The following is a 20,000-nucleotide window of genomic DNA, read 5'->3' as shown; positions in this document are numbered from 1 at the left end:
CAAATGTTGCTTTAATCGCTCTTCATCGAACTCAACTGGACGGCCAGAATGAGGTGCGTCTTTGAGGTTAAAATTTATATTTTTGAACTTGGCATACCAATCACGAGCGGTACTTTCGGCTATGGCACCCTCTCCATACACAGCATAAATGTCGCGAGCAGCTTTTGCAGCCTTAGAATCTTGATTAAATGCAAAAAGAAGGAGGTGTCGAAAATGCTCGTTTTTCTTAACTTGACATTCCATTTTAATGATCTGAAAATAAACAAAAAGTAACTAAAATTAACTAGAAAAACAAACAAACAAAATAGATTCCAAAATGATTTAAAAATAGAATTCTCGAAAAAAAATAGATTCCAAAATTTGAATAAACGGCGGGAACTTAGTTGCCAACTTAATATATATGTATATGCCTTCGGTGCGAATGTTTTTTTTATACGACGCCGTTTTTACAATCCTGTAAATAATAATAATGGTAAATTTGACTTAAATGGGGAGGCTGATTCACTTGTGCAAAGGTAACACACTTTGTCGCGTTAACAAAGGGATATAGGTTCGACTCCTACGCGGATAGACAAGCTCCCCTTTTTTGCTGTCGAGGGTATATATGCCCCTTTATTAGAATATCTTCCTTAGTCATTGCACAGTGATCGCCATAAACTTTAAGCTTATATAGAAAATACCATTATACGTGCGTATATATATATATATATATATATATATACCTTACAACTCCACTTTGTTATATATATATATATATATATATATATATATATATATATATATATATATATATAGGTAGGTAGATAAATGGATATGTAAATAAACAGATAGATACATAGTTAAGTAGAAATAGATAGGTACATAGGTAATACGGACAAGCAAGAACACACACACACCGCAAATGTGTATGTATATGTGTATACATGTATATATATATATGTATACATACATGCATACATACTTTCATACATATACGCATAATTGCATGCATGTGCATACACATGCACATTTGCACACATGCACACTGACGCACACATGCACACTGACGCACACATGCACACTGACGCACACATGCACATTTGCACACATGCACACTGACGCACACATGCACACTGACGCACACATGCACACTGACGCACACATGCACATTTGCACACATGCACACTGACGCACACATGCACACTGACGCACATATGCACACTGACGCACACATGCACACTGACGCACACATGCACACTGACGCACACATGCACACTGACGCACACATGCACACTGACGCACACATGCACATTTGCACACATGCACACTGACGCACACATGCACACTGACGCACACATGCACACTGACGCACACATGCACACTGACGCACACATGCACACTGACGCACACATGAACACTGACGCACACATGTACACTGACACACACATGCACATTTGCACACATGCACACTGACGCACACATGCACATTTGCACACATGCACATTGACGCACACATGCACATTTGCACACATGCACACTGACGCACACATGCACACTGACGCACACATGCACACTGACGCACACATGCACACTGACGCACACATGCACACTGACGCTCACATGCACACTGACGCACACATGCACATTTGCACACATGCACACTGACGCACACATGCACACTGACGCACACGTGCACATTTGCACACATGCACACTGACGCACACATGCACACTGACGCACACATGCACACTGACGCTCACATGCACACTGACGCACACATGCACATTTGCACACATGCACACTGACGCACACATGCACACTGACGCACACATGCACACTGACGCACACATGCACACTGACACACACATGCACATTTGCACACATGCACACTGACGCACACATGCACACTGACGCACACATGCACACTGACGCACACATGCACACTGAAGCACACATGCACACTGACGCACACATGCACACTGACGCACACATGCACATTTGCACACATGCACACTGACACACACATGCACACTGACGCACACATGCACACTGACGCACACATGCACACTGACGCACACATGCACACTGACGCACACATGCACACTGACGCACACATGCACACTGACGCACACATGCACACTGACGCACACATGCACATTTGCACACATGCACACTGACGCACACATGCACACTGACGCACACATGCACATTGACGCACACATACGCACTGACGCACACATGCACACTGACGCACACATGCACACTGACGCACACATGCACACTGACGCATACATGCACACTGACGCACACATGCACACTGACGCACACATGCACATTTGCACACATGCAAACTGACGCACACATGCACACTGACGCACACATGCACACAGACGCACACATGCACACTGACGCACACATGCACACTGACGCACACATGCACACTGACGCACACATGCACATTGCACACATGCACACTGACGCACACATGCACATTTGCACACATGCACACTGACGCACACATGCACACTGACGCACACATGCACACTGACGCACACATGCACACTGACGCACACATGCACACTGACGCACACATGCACACTGACGCACACATGCACATTTGCACACATGCACACTGACGCACACATGCACACTGACGCACACATGCACACTGACGCACACATGCACACTGACGCACACATGCACACTGACGCACACATGCACACTGACGCACACATGCACATTTGCACACATGCACACTGACGCACACATGCACACGACGCACACATGCACACTGACGCACACATGCACACTGACGCACACATGCACATTTGCACACATGCACACTGACGCACACATGCACACTGACGCACACATGCACACTGACGCACACATGCACATTTGCACACATGCACACTGACGCACACATGCACACTGACGCACACATGCACACTGACGCACACATGCACACTGACGCACACATGCACATTTGCACACATGCACACTGACGCACACATGCACACGGACGCACACATGCACACTGACGCACACATGCACACTGACGCACACATGCACACTGACGCACACATGCACATTTGCACACATGCACACTGACGCACACATGCACACTGACGCACACATGCACACTGACGCACACATGCACATTGACGCACACATAAACACTGACGCACACATGCACACTGACGCACACATGCACACTGACGCACACATGCACATTGACGCACACATACACACTGACGCACACATGCACACTGACGCACACATGCACACTGACGCACACATGCACATTGACGCACACATACACACTGACGCACACATGCACACTGACGCACACATGCACACTGACGCACACATGCACACTGACGCACACATGCACACTGACGCACACATGAACACTGACACACACATGCACATTTGCACACATGCACACTGACGCACACATGCACACTGACGCACACATGCACACTGACGCACACATGCACACTGACGCACACATGCACACTGACGCACACATGCACATTTGCACACATGCACACTGACGCACACATGCACACTGACGCACACATGCACACTGACGCACACATGCACATTTGCACACATGCACACTGACGCACACATGCACACTGACGCACACATGCACATTTGCACACATGCACACTGACGCACACATGCACACTGACGCAGACATGCACACTGACGCACACATGCACACTGACGCAGACATGCACACTGACGCAGACATGCACACTGACGCACACATGCACACTGACGCACACATGCACACTGACGCACACATGCACACTGACGCACACATGCACACTGACGCAGACATGCACACTGACGCACACATGCACACTGACGCACACATGCACACTGACGCACACATGCACACTGACGCACACATGCACACTGACGCACACATGCACACTGACGCACACATGTACACTGACGCACACATGCACACTGACGCACACATGCACACTGACGCACACATGCACACTGACGCAGACATGCACACTGACGCACACATGCACATTTGCACACATGCACACTGACGCACACATGCACACTGATGCACACATGCACACTGACGCACACATGCACATTTGCACACATGCACACTGACGCACACATGCACACTGACGCAGACATGCACACTGACGCACACATGCACACTGACGCACACATGCACATTTGCACACATGCACACTGACGCACACATGCACACTGACGCACACATGCACATTTACACACATGCACACTGACGCACACATGCACACTGACGCACACATGCACACTGACGCACACATGCACACTGACGCACACATGCACACTGACGCACACATGCACACTGACGCACACATGCACACTGACGCACACATGCACATTTGCACACATGCACACTGACGCACACATGCACACTGACGCACACATGCACACTGACGCACACATGCACACTGACGCACACATGCACACTGACGCACACATGCACATTTGCACACATGCACACTGACGCACACATGCACATTTGCACACATGCACACTGACGCACACATGCACACTGACGCACACATGCACACTGACGCACACATGCACACTGACGCACACATGCACACTGACGCACACATGCACACTGACGCACACATGCACACTGACGCACACATGCACACTGACGCACACATGCACACTGACGCACACATGCACACTGACGCACACATGCACACTGACGCACACATGCACACTGACGCTCACATGCACACTGATGCACATATGCACATTTGCACACATGCACACTGACGCACACATGCACACTGACGCACACATGCACACTGACGCACACATGCACACTGACGCACACATGCACACTGACGCACACATGCACACTGACGCACACATGCACACTGACACACACATGCACATTTGCACACATGCACACTGACGCACACATGCACACTGACGCACACATGCACACTGACGCACACATGCACACTGACGCACACATGCACACTGACGCACACATGCACACTGACGCACACATGCACACTGACGCACACATGCACACTGACGCACACATGCACACTGACGCACACATGCACATTTGCACACATGCACATTTGCACACATGCACACTGACACACACATGCACACTGACGCACACATGCACACTGACGCACACATGCACACTGACGCACACATGCACACTGACGCACACATGCACTTTTGCACACATGCACACTGACGCACACATGCACACTGACGCACACATGCACATTGACGCACACATACACACTGACGCACACATGCACACTGACGCACACATGCACACTGACGCACACATGCACACTGACGCACACATGCACACTGACGCATACATGCACACTGACGCACACATGCACACTGACGCACACATGCACATTTGCACACATGCACACTGACGCACACATGCACACTGACGCACACATGCACACAGACGCACACATGCACACTGACGCACACATGCACACTGACGCACACATGCACACTGACGCACACATGCACATTTGCACACATGCACACTGACGCACACATGCACATTTGCACACATGCACACTGACGCACACATGCACATTTGCGCACATGCACACTGACGCACACATGCACACTGACGCACACATGCACATTTGCACACATGCACACTGACGCACACATGCACACTGACGCACACATGCACACTGACGCACACATGCACACTGACGCACACATGCACATTGACGCACACATACACACTGACGCACACATGCACACTGACGCACACATGCACACTGACGCACACATGCACATTGACGCACACATACACACTGACGCACACATGCACACTGACGCACACATGCACACTGACGCACACATGCACATTGACGCACACATACACACTGACGCACACATGCACACTGACGCACACATGCACACTGACGCACACATGCACACTGACGCACACATGCACACTGACGCACACATGCACACTGACGCACACATGCACACTGACGCACACATGCACACTGACGCACACATGCACATTTGCACACATGCACACTGACGCACACATGCACACTGACGCACACATGCACACTGACGCACACATGCACACTGACGCACACATGCACATTTGCACACATGCACACTGACGCACACATGCACACTGACGCACACATGCACACTGACGCACACATGCACACTGACGCACACATGCACATTTGCACACATGCACACTGACGCACACATGCACACTGACGCAGACATGCACACTGACGCACACATGCACACTGACGCAGACATGCACACTGACGCACACATGCACACTGACGCACACATGCACACTGACGCACACATGCACACTGACGCACACATGCACACTGACGCAGACATGCACACTGACGCACACATGCACACTGACGCACACATGCACACTGACGCACACATGCACACTGACGCACACATGCACACTGACGCACACATGCACACTGACGCACACATGCACACTGACGCACACATGCACACTGACGCAGACATGCACACTGACGCACACATGCACATTTGCACACATGCACACTGACGCACACATGCACACTGACGCACACATGCACACTGACGCACACATGCACATTTGCACACATGCACACTGACGCACACATGCACACTGACGCACACATGCACATTTGCACACATGCACACTGACGCACACATGCACATTTGCACACATGCACACTGACGCACACATGCACACTGACGCACACATGCACACTGACGCACACATGCACACTGACGCACACATGGACACTGACGCACACATGCACACTGACGCACACATGCACATTTGCACACATGCACACTGACGCACACATGCACACTGACGCACACATGCACACTGACGCACACATGCACGCTGACGTACACATGCACACTGACGCACACATGCACATTTGCACACATGCACACTGACGCACACATGTACATTTGCACACATGCACACTGACGCACACATGCACACTGACGCACACATGCACACTGACGCACACATGCACACTGACGCACACATGCACATTTGCACACATGCACACTGACGCACACATGCACACTGACGCACACATGCACACTGACGCACACATGCACACTGACGCACACATGCACATTTGCACACATGCACACTGACGCACACATGCACACTGACGCACACATGCACACTGACGCACACATGCACACTGACGCACACATGCACACTGACGCACACATGCACATTTGCACACATGCACACTGACGCTCACATGCACACTGACGCACACATGCACACTGACGCACACATGCACACTGACGCACACATGCACACTGACGCACACATGCACATTTGCACACATGCACACTGACACACACATGCACATTTGCACACATGCACACTGACGCACACATGCACACTGACGCACACATGCACACTGACGCACATATGCACACTGACGCACACATGCACACTGGCGCACACATGCACACTGACGCACACTGACGCACACATGCACACTGACGCACACATGCACATTTGCACACATGCACACTGACGCACACATGCACACTGACGCACACATGCACACTGATGCACACATGCACACTGACGCACACATGCACACTGACGCACACATGCACATTTGCACACATGCACACTGACGCACACATGCACACTGACGCACACATGCACACTGACGCACACATGCACATTTGCACACATGCACACTGACGCACACATGTACATTTGCACACATGCACACTGACGCACATATGCACACTGACGCACACATGCACACTGACGCACACATGCACACTGACGCACACATGCACACTGACGCACACATGCACACTGACGCACACATGCACATTTGCACACATGCACACTGACGCACACATGCACACTGACGCACACATGCACACTGACGCACACATACACATTTGCACACATGCACACTGACGCACACATGCACACTGACGCACACATGCACACTGACGCAGACATGCACACTGACGCACATATGCACACTGACGCACACATGCACACTGACGCACACATGCACACTGACGCACACATGCACACTGACGCACACATGCACATTTGCACACATGCACACTGACGCACACATGCACACTGACGCACACATGCACACTGACGCACACATGCACACTGACGCACACATGCACACTGACGCACACATGCACACTGACGCACACATGCACATTTGCACACATGCACACTGACGCACACATGCACACTGACGCACACATGCATACTGACGCACACATGCACACTGACGCACACATGCACATTTGCACACATGCACACTGACGCTCACATGCACACTGACGCACACATACACACTGACGCACACATGCACACTGACGCACACATGCACACTGACGCACACATGCACACTGACGCACACATGCACATTTGCACACATGCACACTGACGCTCACATGCACACTGACGCACACATGCACACTGACGCACACATGCACACTGACGCACACATGCACACTGACGCACACATGCACACTGACGCACACATATGCTCACAAACAGGCAACGAAGAACGCATCTCCAATAACGGACAGAGTCAATATCCATCGACAAGCTTGCAAAAGCAACGAGAATTTTGGAAGAAGAAATATCGATAATGAATGTGCAGAAATGAAACCGGTGAGTGTGATGGATATCAAGGCATGGACAATATGACCCTCCCCAGTCACAACATATATTTAATACTTAATATTTCATTGGTTCAATAAGAACAGACAATACTTCATTTCATTTATTTTTACTATATTATTTTATCTCTTATTATAAAATGCAGATTTTATCTGCCTCCCAAACCGTTTGTTTTTTATACAATTCTACAATATAGAATTTCTTCAATTAGCATTTACCTATCATTTTTACGAGTAGAATCCATCGGGTCGTGGCATGTACAGTTTTTCAAATTTTACCCCCAATTAAGCAAAAATTCGAGAAAACTCAATATTTTTAGATTTCCCTCTTTCATTTAAACTGCTTCACTCCTACCATTACCACCACACTTTCTGCTACTTTCTCTTTGCAAGTCTGCAACAATTAAAGTGAAAGTCTTCATATAACTGGGATGAACTGCTTCACTCATGCTATCACCATAATTTCTCCTACTTTCTCTTTGCAAGTGTACCTTAAACCACAACTCAAAAATAAATACACAGCAAACAGAAACAAATAAATACATAACGATTTACTCCTCACACAATTTCTTCAATTAGACTTCACCTATGATTTTTCCAAGTAATTCCATTCGGTCATGGCATACAAATTTCTTTCACTTTCACCCCAATTAAGAAAAAATTCGAGAAAAATCAATATTTTAACATTTCACTCTTTCACTTCAAAGCATTTACTCTGCCTATTACTCCCACTTCCTCTTTACACACATTGACACGCAAATATATACAAAAATGTCAGTGTCAATTGTTGAAATAAAATTGTAAGCTAACGTGTGTGTGTGTGTGTGTTTGTGTGTGTGTGTGTGTGTGTTTGCGTGCGTGCGTGTGTGTGTGTGTGTGTGTGTGTGCGTGTGTGTGTGTGTGACAGGGATGACCCATTCAGACTGGTCATCCTTTTTGCTAGAAAAAGATTCCCTATGGTCTTATATGCTACAACACTGGTTTTCAGTTCATATTAATCAAATTAATATTCAATTTTTCAAACTTATTATGTGTGTGTGTATTAGCAATTCGTATGAAATTGCATCAATGACTTGAACTTGAATAAGTGGTTTCACATAAATGGGGATAAATTAAAAAGGTATGTTATTATTATTATTATTACTGTTTCACTATTGTAATCACGTGGCATGTAAAGTTTATAGCTGCAACACATTATATATACAGTACTTAATACACACCACAAATGTACCTTGAACAAGAAGGACTTTTCATTATAATACATCAGTTCCACACATTTACCCTGGTCCCATTTCGGACAACTGTACAAACATTTGCCATTTGACACATGTATGTAAACAAATTCCTTTCTTAAAAATTTCAATTCATTTTCTTTTTCAATTTACCTTTCTATACACTTTACGCAAATATTTGATTAAACAACTAAAACACTTCACATTTCGAACATGTACGTAAACTACTTCCATTCTTGCAAATCTAACTTTATTTTCTTGCTTTTAACTCAAATTTCAATACATTTTACACACTCTGTCGCTATACTCGCATAAAAATTTCTTTCAGCTGCTAATATTTCTTTCTTTTCCTTCCACGGTTAACATTTTTTCACATTTCATTCACATTACAACACACACACACACACACACACACACACACATACATAGGGGCAGGTTTGGCTGTGTGGTAACAAACTACGTTCGAAAATACTGTACTTGATATGGGCGGTAGTGCCTTGCCGGTCTATGGCCTACCTTCAACAAACCGGGAACGCACAAACACTCTGTCTTCACATTTGCTGCGTGAGACATGTTTTAATGTTGACGAGCTTGCCGAGTACATAGCCGACAATGAGCCAAAGCTCCTTCCAGAAAAAAAGTTCGCTTACAACTCCGTTGTTAATTCAGTCCGGCCCAAAGCTGGGGGGATTTTTTTCCTGGACGCTCCTGGGGCACTGGGAAAACTTTTGTCAACAAATTGATATTGGCTGAGATTAGGCGAACACAAGGCATTGCCCTAGCTGTGGCATCATCTGGAATTGCGGCTACTTTGTTGCCAGGCGGCAGGACAGCTCATTCCACTTTCAAGTTCCCGCTTGACTTAGCGAAGACTGAGACACCAGCTTGCAACATCAGTAACAGCGCCGATCAAGCAGAAGTCTTCAGACGATGCAAGCTTATCGTTTGGGATGAATGCACGATGGCCCACAGACGTGCTCTTGAGGCACTAGATAGATCTCTCTGAGACATCAAACACTCTTCAGCTCCCATGTCAGGCATAACACTTCTTCTTTCAGGGGACTTCCGACAAACACTTCCCGTTATTCCCAAAGGGACTAGAGTTGATGCAGTAAGTGCGTGTCTTAAGTCATCCACATTGTGGCCACTGGTGAAGACTCTCAAACTTCACACCAATATGCATGCTCATATGCGACATGATATCACATCAGCAGCATTTTCTCACACCCTCCTTGCACTTGGCGAAGGCAAAATACCAGGGGATGAAAATGGTAATATTGCCATCGATTCCATTTGTACCATTGTTAAAACGCCTTCTGATCTCAGAGATACAGTGTTCCCAGATCTACAAGCTAATTATCATAATATGGATTGGATTGGCCAAAGGGCTATTCTGGCCCCGAGGAATAAAACTGTTCACCATATAAATGATGAAATGCTAAAATTCATTCCTGGGCATGTCTATGTATATAAGTCTATCGATACAACTCCTGACCCAGAGGATGTCATCAACTATCCTATAGAGGTACTCAATTCCTTTGAGCCCCCCAGACTACCACCACACATTCTTAAACTTAAAGTTGGTGCCCCTATAATGCTCATTAGAAATTTGGTTCCCCCAAAACAATGCAATGGCACACGTTTGATCGTTAAGTCCTTATCTCCCACCGTAAACTTATATCAATATTTGCCTGAATAGTCATCATAATTCAGTGCAATCATTAACAGTACTTTCAAGCAATTCAGCCCCGAGAATCGCCGAGCAATTCTGCTAGTATCCTATATAAGAATATAAATAAAACGTGAAAAACAGAGTTGGAATTCCTTTGAGTAATATATTCTTCTATACACAATCATACAAATCCCTTTGTGTATATACATACATACATACATACATATGTGCTTGTGTGTGTGTGTGTGTGTGTGTGTGTGTGTGTGTGTATCTGTGTGTGTGTGTAGTGTTGTAACTGGGCAGAGTAATTCTGCTTTAATGTCTTGTGTCTCATTCATCGACACACTCACCGGTTCCATTTCCACTCATTTATTATTTTCCATCTAAAATTTTCGCTGCTTCTTGTAACCCCCCCAATAGTTGTTGACTCTGTCCCTTATTGAAGCTGCGTTCTTTTTGTTTGGTTGGTTGTGCGCATGTGCGTGCGTCAGTGTGCATGTGCATACACACGTATGTATATATGTCTGTCTGTATGTATGTATGTACGTGTGTGTGTATATGTATGTGAGTGCAAGTGTGTGCATATTTGTGTGTTGTGTGAGTGCGTATATATGTGTGTGTGCGTATATATGTGTGTGTGCGTATATATGTGTGTGTGCGCATATATGTGTGTGTGCGTGTGAGTATTTGAGTGTGTCTATGGGTTTGGGTTTGGGTGGCTATGTACATGCGTCTGGGTTGGTAATTTGCAAAACTTATTTATCTCTGCTCCAAACCAGAAAAAAATGAATGCTGTTTACCCAGAAGCTATTACGAAATTTACTTCAAGATATGTGGTAGAATTTATCTCCTTTCATAAATTTGGTAAATTTTGTATTTATCATTATTATTATTATTTATTATTATTATTATTATTATTATTATTATTATTATTATTATTATTATTATTATTATTATTATTCAGTAGTTTTATTTTTACAGCTTGCTTTCACTTCACTACCGAGCGCAGCTCTGTGTGCCTTGGGTATGTGCTGTGGTTTGCTGTGGTGCTCTTATTCTCATTGTATTGAAAGTGTTTTGCGTAGGACGTGTGCAGTGCCCAGTAGTGCAATTTTCTGTATGTTATATATATTTGCTAGTCCTGGTGTTTTTGTTATGTATTTGTATGAATACTTTTTAATCATGCCTAATTCGCCTACTATGATAGGAATTGTTTCTGTTTTTAGATTCTACATTCATGTTACCTCTATTTCTGGGTCTTTGTAATTAGAATGTTTCTCCATTTCTTTTAGAGACACGTCGTCATCTGCCGGTATTGATACATCAATTAGAAAGCATTTTTTCTTCATGATCTCTGACAACTATATCTGGTCTGTTGGCCTTAATTTCTTTATCTGTGTGTATTGGCATATCCCAGAGTATTGTTGTTTTCTCGTTTTCTGTAACTTTTTCTGGTGTGTGCCTACACCATCTTTTTCTGTTGTTATTCCATAGTGTTGGCATAGCTTCCAGTGTATGTAGGTCCCAACTCTGTCGTGTCTGTGAATATATTCCTTCCTAGCAAGGACTGGGTAGCCAGAGATAATATGATTTATTGTTTCTTGTCCATCTCCACATATTCTGCAGTTACTTGTTATATTCTTTTCATTACATGTTTTTGGTAATTTCTGGTGGGGAGGCTTTGGTCTTGTGCTGCAATTAAAAATCCTTCCGTCTCTGCTTTGAGTCCTGAGCTTCTCAACCATTGCTGGGACTTTTCTTTATCTATTTCATTTGCATTTAGTTTTTCTTGCCATCGTTTTATCATGGTCCGTTGCTATTCTAGTTTTAGTTTGGATTTCATTTGTTTTATAGCTTTGTTGTTGTTTCTTCATCTTCTTCTTCTTCATATTTAGTAGGTGGTATGATTTCTTGTTTGTATTTGTCAGCTTCCTTAAATACTGAGAACAGTTTTTTGTTTTGCTCGTGTTTTGCTGCTATCTGGATCAGTTTTCCTTGCTTCTGAAGTAGGTATTTTTTCAGTCCGATGGTGGTTATTTTATAATAGTTTTCCAGCTTTATAAGGCCTCTACCACCTTCTATACGTTGTATATATAGCCTTTCTATGTCAGATTTTGGGCGGTGCATCCTAGATCCTGTCATTATTTTTCTTGTTTTCCTATCTATTTTGCTTAGTTCATTAGTGTCCAGTTAAGGATATTGTAGCTGTAACTTATAACTGGGGAAGCTAAAGTGTTAATACCTATTATCTTGTTTTTAGCATTGAGCTCTGTTTTTACTATTGATCTAACTCGTCTATAGTATTCTTTATTTATTTTCTCTTTCATTTATGTGTGTTGTGTCTTATCTAGTTCATGGATTCCTAAATATTTGTAAGTTTGGCTTTGGTCTAATTCTCTTATTTCATTGGATTTATCTAGCGTGATGTTGCTACTCTTAACTAGTTTTCCTCTCTCCAGGGTTAATTTGGCGCATTTTTCTATTCCAAATTTCATATCTATTTCTTTGGTGATTCCATGAACTGTCTTTAATTGTGTTTCTAGCTGTTTGTCATTTGCAGCGTACAGTTTTAGGTCATCCATATATAAAAGGTGGCTGATCGTTTTGCCGTAACATTTATATCTGCATCCAGTTCTATCTAGCATATCAGATAGAGGTGACAGTGCCAAGCAGAAAAGGAGTGGAGAGAGCGTGTCTCCCTGAATATTCCTCTTCTAACGGGGATGTCTTTGGTTTTCATGAGTCCCTCTTTTGTTTGGAGGTGTAGCACTGTTTGCCATTTATTCATAGAGTGCTCTATGAATTTTATGATTGTTGGTGCTACTTTGTTAATGGCTAGTGTTTCGAGGATCCATGTGTGGGGGATGCTATGAAACGCCTTTCTGTAGTCAACCCAGGCCATACTGAGGCCTTTCTTCTTTCTGTGGCTGTCTTCAGTTATTGCTTTATTAATCATTAGTTGATCTTTACAGCCATATGAGCCTTTGCGGGATCCTTTCTGCTCTTCTGGAAACAGGTTGTTTTCGTCCAGGTGCTTGTTCAACCTTTGCGATATCACTGCAGTAAATGCCTTGAACATTGTAGGGAGGAAGGTTATTGGTCTGTAGTTTTCTGGTTTTGCTGTTTCATTTGATTTGGGAATTAAGATGGTTTTCCCCTTCGTGAGCCATTCAGGCATTGTCTCTGGCTCTGCTAGTATGTTGTTAAAGTTTTCAGCCAGCTTTTTGTGCATTCCTGTTAGATATTTCAACCAGAAGTTGGGGATCTTGTCATGCCCAGGTGCCTTCCAGTTGCTTAGTCTTTGCAGTGCCTGGGTGACCTCTTCAGTTATGGGGGTCCAAAGTTGTTCAGATGCCGAGTTTGTTATTTTGATACTCCTTTTTTTTGGTTGTTCTTTCGCCGACTATATTTCTCTCCAGAATTCTTCCACTTCTCCTGCCGTTGGTGCTACAGTGATGTTCATTTTGATTTTTTGCCAAGTTTTTGGTAGAACTTTTTGGGGTTGGAGTTGAACTGTTTGTTTTGTTCAAAGAAACGTTGGCGTTTCTCATACCGGCGGATCCTTTGTGCTTTGGCAAGGATATCTTGCTTTAGCTTTTCTTTTATCTCAGGTAAATATTTTTCTGTGATGTTGTATTTGCACAGTACTTTTGTTTTCTTTTTGTTTCTTAGTAGCGTTGATTGTCTACTGATTTCATTAAGAATCGACAGATCTTTTCTCATTTTTTGTATTTTTTGGAGATGTTATTTATCTACAGGGTTTGTTTGGTGGTACTCCTGTTTGGATGGGTTTGAGGGAGTATCCAGCTTCTATTGTGGCTGCAGTGGCTGCTGCATATATTATGTCATTTAGCTCAGTGATATCGCTATTTGTTTTAGTGGCTATTAGTTCTGTGACGGCTAGGTTTATGCTAGTTATAATTGATGTTGATTTTTGTCTATTTTGATTTTTGGGAGGTATGGTCGGTGGTCCATTTTGAGATCTGAGTTTTTCAGTTCTTTGATTATTCTACTTTTTATAGTATCATAATCTTTAGGCTCCCCTTCGTTGTTTCCAGGTTTTAGATTTGTGTCGCTTTATTTCTCGTTCGTACGTCTGCCTGTCGTATTTTGGCTTGCTGCTTGTCGTGCATTATTATGCATCCTTACGGTCTGGGTTTGTTGTTTTTTGTTTACATAGTTTTTATTGGAAATGTTACGTTCGTCTTCGTGTTTTACTATATTATTATTATTATTATTATTATTATTATTATTATTATTATTATTATTATTATTATTATTATTATTATTAATAATAATAATAATATGATAACAAAAGAATGAATGAGACCTCGATGTTATGTAAATAGAGGAATTTATATATATATATATATATATATATATATATATATATATACATACATATATATATATAAATATATGTATGTTTATATATATATATTTTATATATATATATATATACACACACATATATATGTATGTATGTATGCATGTATGTATGTATGTATGTATGTATGTATGTATGTATGTATGTATGTAGTTATGTATGTATGTATGTATGTATGTATGTATGTATGTATGTATGTATGTATGTATGTATATAATTTTCCTCATACTTAATTTTTTTCTTATCTATTTCAGCAATTCATAACTTCTAAAAGAAACATCCAATCGACATCGTAGGCTAAGAATTTTTTTTCTGGAACATACAAGAATCAAGATTTATTTGTTTCATCCACACTCTTCTACCAGGTATGGACGTTTTTCGATAAGATTGCATATAGGAATTAAATGGAATATTTTCCCGCTTTTCATAACTATCTACTTGCATATTTACTGTTTATGTTTGTATCTATCTATCTATCTATCTATCTATCTATCTATCTATCTATCTATCTATCTATCTATCTATCTATCTATCTATCTATCTAACTATCTATCTATCTATCTATCTATCTATCTATCTATCTATCTATCTATCTATCTTTCTGTCTGTCTGTCTGTCTGTCTGTCTGTCGGTCGGTCTGTCTGTCTGTCTGTCTGTCTCTCTCTGTGCCCGCCTGTCTGTCTCTGTCTGCTTGCCTGTCTGTCTGTCCATCCGTCTGTCTGTTTAGTATCTGCCTGCTTATCAGTCATGATATTTAACTACATACATATCCGTCTTTTCTTTAGTACATATGTGTGTATGTAAAATATTATTAAATAAGCATTTTAATGATATAATTATAAACATATGCATGTGTGTGTGTGTTTGTAGTAAAATTTTGTTAAGATAAAATTATTAATTATATAAACAATCTAATTTTTAAAAGCGGAAAATCAGTCTCCCAGACACAAAACCTGTTCATCAATGGTTTCACTATCTCACCTGTAACATACAAAGAATGCTACAAGTACCTTGGCAATGATGAACATATATCATACCAAGGTACTGTGAATAAAGATAGAGTGACCCTAGACTATTACACCAGACTAAGAAAAATATTAGTCCGAACTCTCTCCTCTTACAAGACAATATCCCACAATGCATTTGCCCTACCGGTGCTGATTCCAACATTTAGGATACTTGAGTGTCAACATGTAATTTTTTTTTCATTTGGATTAGAACAATATAACATTGGCACTGGTTCGGTATTAAGTGTCAAAAGTGAAAGAATGAGATCTATATTGTGATGTGATATAATATTGTTTCACTTCTATTCTTTCACATTTAATTCTAATGCGATAACACTAAGTCCATCTTATTTCTGTTATGTATGAAATAAATGAATATTTGATAACTTAACGTGAACAGTGCTTAATATATATTGGGTTGCCAACTAAGTTACCACCGTTTTTTTTTGTAATTTAGATTTTTAAAAAGTTTTAATAAAAAATAACAACTAATTAATCAACAATGTATTCACCCTTGTTGTTTACAACTTCTTCCCAACGTTCAACAAGATTTTCAATACCTCGTTGGGAGAAATCACCCGATTTCGACTCGAAAAATTAATCCAACCAAGCTCTCAATTCCGCATCAGTATTGAACGAAACTCCGCGTATAGCATTTGATGGAGGTCGAAAGGAATGGAAATTCGTTGATGCCAAATCAGAAGAGTACGGCAGGTGTGGCAGCACTTCCCAGCCATGCGTTTGAATGGTTTTCTTGGTCATATTGGCGATATGAGGGCAGGCGTTGTCGTGCAGCAGAAGAACTCCATGCTGTTGATTAGGTCTTTTGATAACCCTGATACTGTGGTGGGTGGACATGCAGGGGAAATGAACCAACTAGATATTGAATTGCTTGAAATTCGAAGACGACTCACCGACTTCAGAAAAAAATACCCATGAATATGATAAAGATAGGAGTATGATAAATAAAGTAACACGAAAGATAAATACTGTTATACCATACATCCAGTCGGAGGACATAACACAAACAAGGAATCTCCGAGCTATTGCGCTACTTGTTGAGGAGAAATTACAACTTAAGGGAACAAAAATGGTGGAGCAAAAGAACATGGTGGAAAGAACGCATTGAAACGGGACATAATACGGGTAAGGCAAGATCTAGGAAAAACTGAGCAATAGTTAAGAGGAAACTGGAAAAATGGGAAAAAGACCGACAGAAAAATCAGGGAAGAAGTATAAAATACGGAAGAGCGGGTTTGATACAGTAATAGAGCAGTTAAAACAGAGGATCATAGCAAAAAGCCAGAAGATCAGAAGATTTGTGAACAGAAATAAGCAGTTCGAGGAGAACTGATTGTTAAAAAATAACCCGAAGCAATTCTTCCGCCCGTTACAAAGAGACAATGGGGAAAATGTTGCTCCTGATGTAAATCAAGCCAGGAGTTCTTGAGTGGATTATAGGGAAACAAGGTGGTGCATAAAAGGGATGCGATGTGGATAGGGACTATCAAGACAAAATTACAAGGAGGTAAGAAATAAAGGAATATTGTCATAAGGACGGGTGATGTGAAAGAACAAGTGGTTAAAGTGCCTAACTTGAAAGTCCCCAGACCAGATGGGATTCGTGGCTTCTGGCTGAAGCGATGCCACTCGGCGCATGAAAGACTAGCAGCCCAATTGAATGAGTGTGACCAGAAAGGTACAGTCCCCGCGTGGATGGTGACTGGGAGGACAACACTTGTAATGAAAGATAGAAGAAAGGGTAATATTTTGAGAAACTACATACACTTTCCTAGCACAAGAAGAAATACTACAAAGTGTACAAAAAGGATGTAGGAAGAGTTCTCAGGGTACCAAAGATCACCTGGTCATCGATAAAACAGTTTTGAGGCATTGTAAGAAACATCATACAAAAATGTCTGTGGCTTGGATTGACTTTAAGAAGGCATATGATATGACGCCTCATTCTTAGATCGCTGAATACCTGAAGATGTTTGGTTTTGCTGACAACATCAACACCAGAAAGTAGAAGAGGCTCAATTTCTCCACAAAAAAACAACCAGATACAACAGACATAATTCGAAAACTTTAGTAACAGTCTTCCACCTGGGTTTCGAAACTGCAACTCTATACAATAACTACACACCTATACTATCCAATAACACCATACACCCTCTCAAACACCAGTTGCTGACCTTACCAATCACTAGACGAATGGAATTTTACTTCCAATCAGAACCGGACCCTCAGGAAAACAAACTGACCCTTTATGAGAATCAACCAACCGGGTCAACCAAGCAGAACGCTAAACTTGACCATCAGAAAGAATAAGACGTGATCAGAATTATAACGAATCAAAAATTAGATCCGTCCGCGGAGAAACATATATATATATATATATATATATTATATATATATATATATAGTTAATCCAAACAAGAAAACACAGAAAAAAAAACACAGCAACGCGAGGACGTGGAACAATTAAAGTATTATTGGAAGCCCAGGAAAGAAGGGAAGAAGGAGGGTTCAACGTTTCGAGCGGAGCTCTTCGTCGGAAACAAAGGAGAAGGAAAGATCCCGAGAAGGGAAGACAGAGGAAACAAATTGCTGGCGGTGCTCACGAGATCACATGTATATATATATATATATACATACATACACTAATTCCAAAACATTCCGTTAAAAGCGAAAAGCCCTGTACGCGACGGAAAAAGAATAACACGCAAGATTTTTTTTCTTTTCTCTCTCTTGTCCATTTATTCTATAATAACTCAGTTTCACTGAACTTCTAGTAATCCACAATTTTTATATTCTTCGCCGATCATTTTTGATATTATCTACCCCTGTTATTGAATTTTGTGAACATTTAATCATTTAAACTTGTTTTCTTCTTCGCATTGTTTTATATACGTTTATACTATTGACAAAAAATTGTTGAAACTAGCTTGGTATGTATGTAAATTAATTTATTTAAAAGCAAG

At 42.5% G+C, this 20,000-nt stretch overlaps 2 long non-coding RNA genes across 2 annotated transcripts in view; one reads left to right on the top strand and one right to left on the bottom strand.

The window, feature by feature from the left end:
* Positions 1-20,000, top strand: part of LOC115215538 — a 27,796-nt gene that overhangs the window by 5,204 nt on the left and 2,592 nt on the right. Inside the window, exon 2 of the long non-coding RNA XR_003882002.2 lies at positions 16,264-16,374. This is a non-coding gene — a long non-coding RNA (uncharacterized LOC115215538). The remainder of the gene's footprint in view (positions 1-16,263; positions 16,375-20,000) is intronic.
* LOC118764747 lies at positions 10,288-15,803 on the bottom strand. The gene is made up of 3 exons (XR_005000543.1): positions 15,717-15,803; positions 12,985-12,989; positions 10,288-10,300 (listed from the first exon to the last, which is right to left on the bottom strand). It is a non-coding gene; the product is annotated as an uncharacterized LOC118764747 (long non-coding RNA).

Source organism: Octopus sinensis, linkage group LG9, assembly GCF_006345805.1.
Source record: "Octopus sinensis linkage group LG9, ASM634580v1, whole genome shotgun sequence".
NCBI classification, from domain to species: Eukaryota; Metazoa; Mollusca; class Cephalopoda; order Octopoda; family Octopodidae; genus Octopus; species Octopus sinensis.
This window is presented reverse-complemented; position numbering and strand designations above follow the sequence as displayed.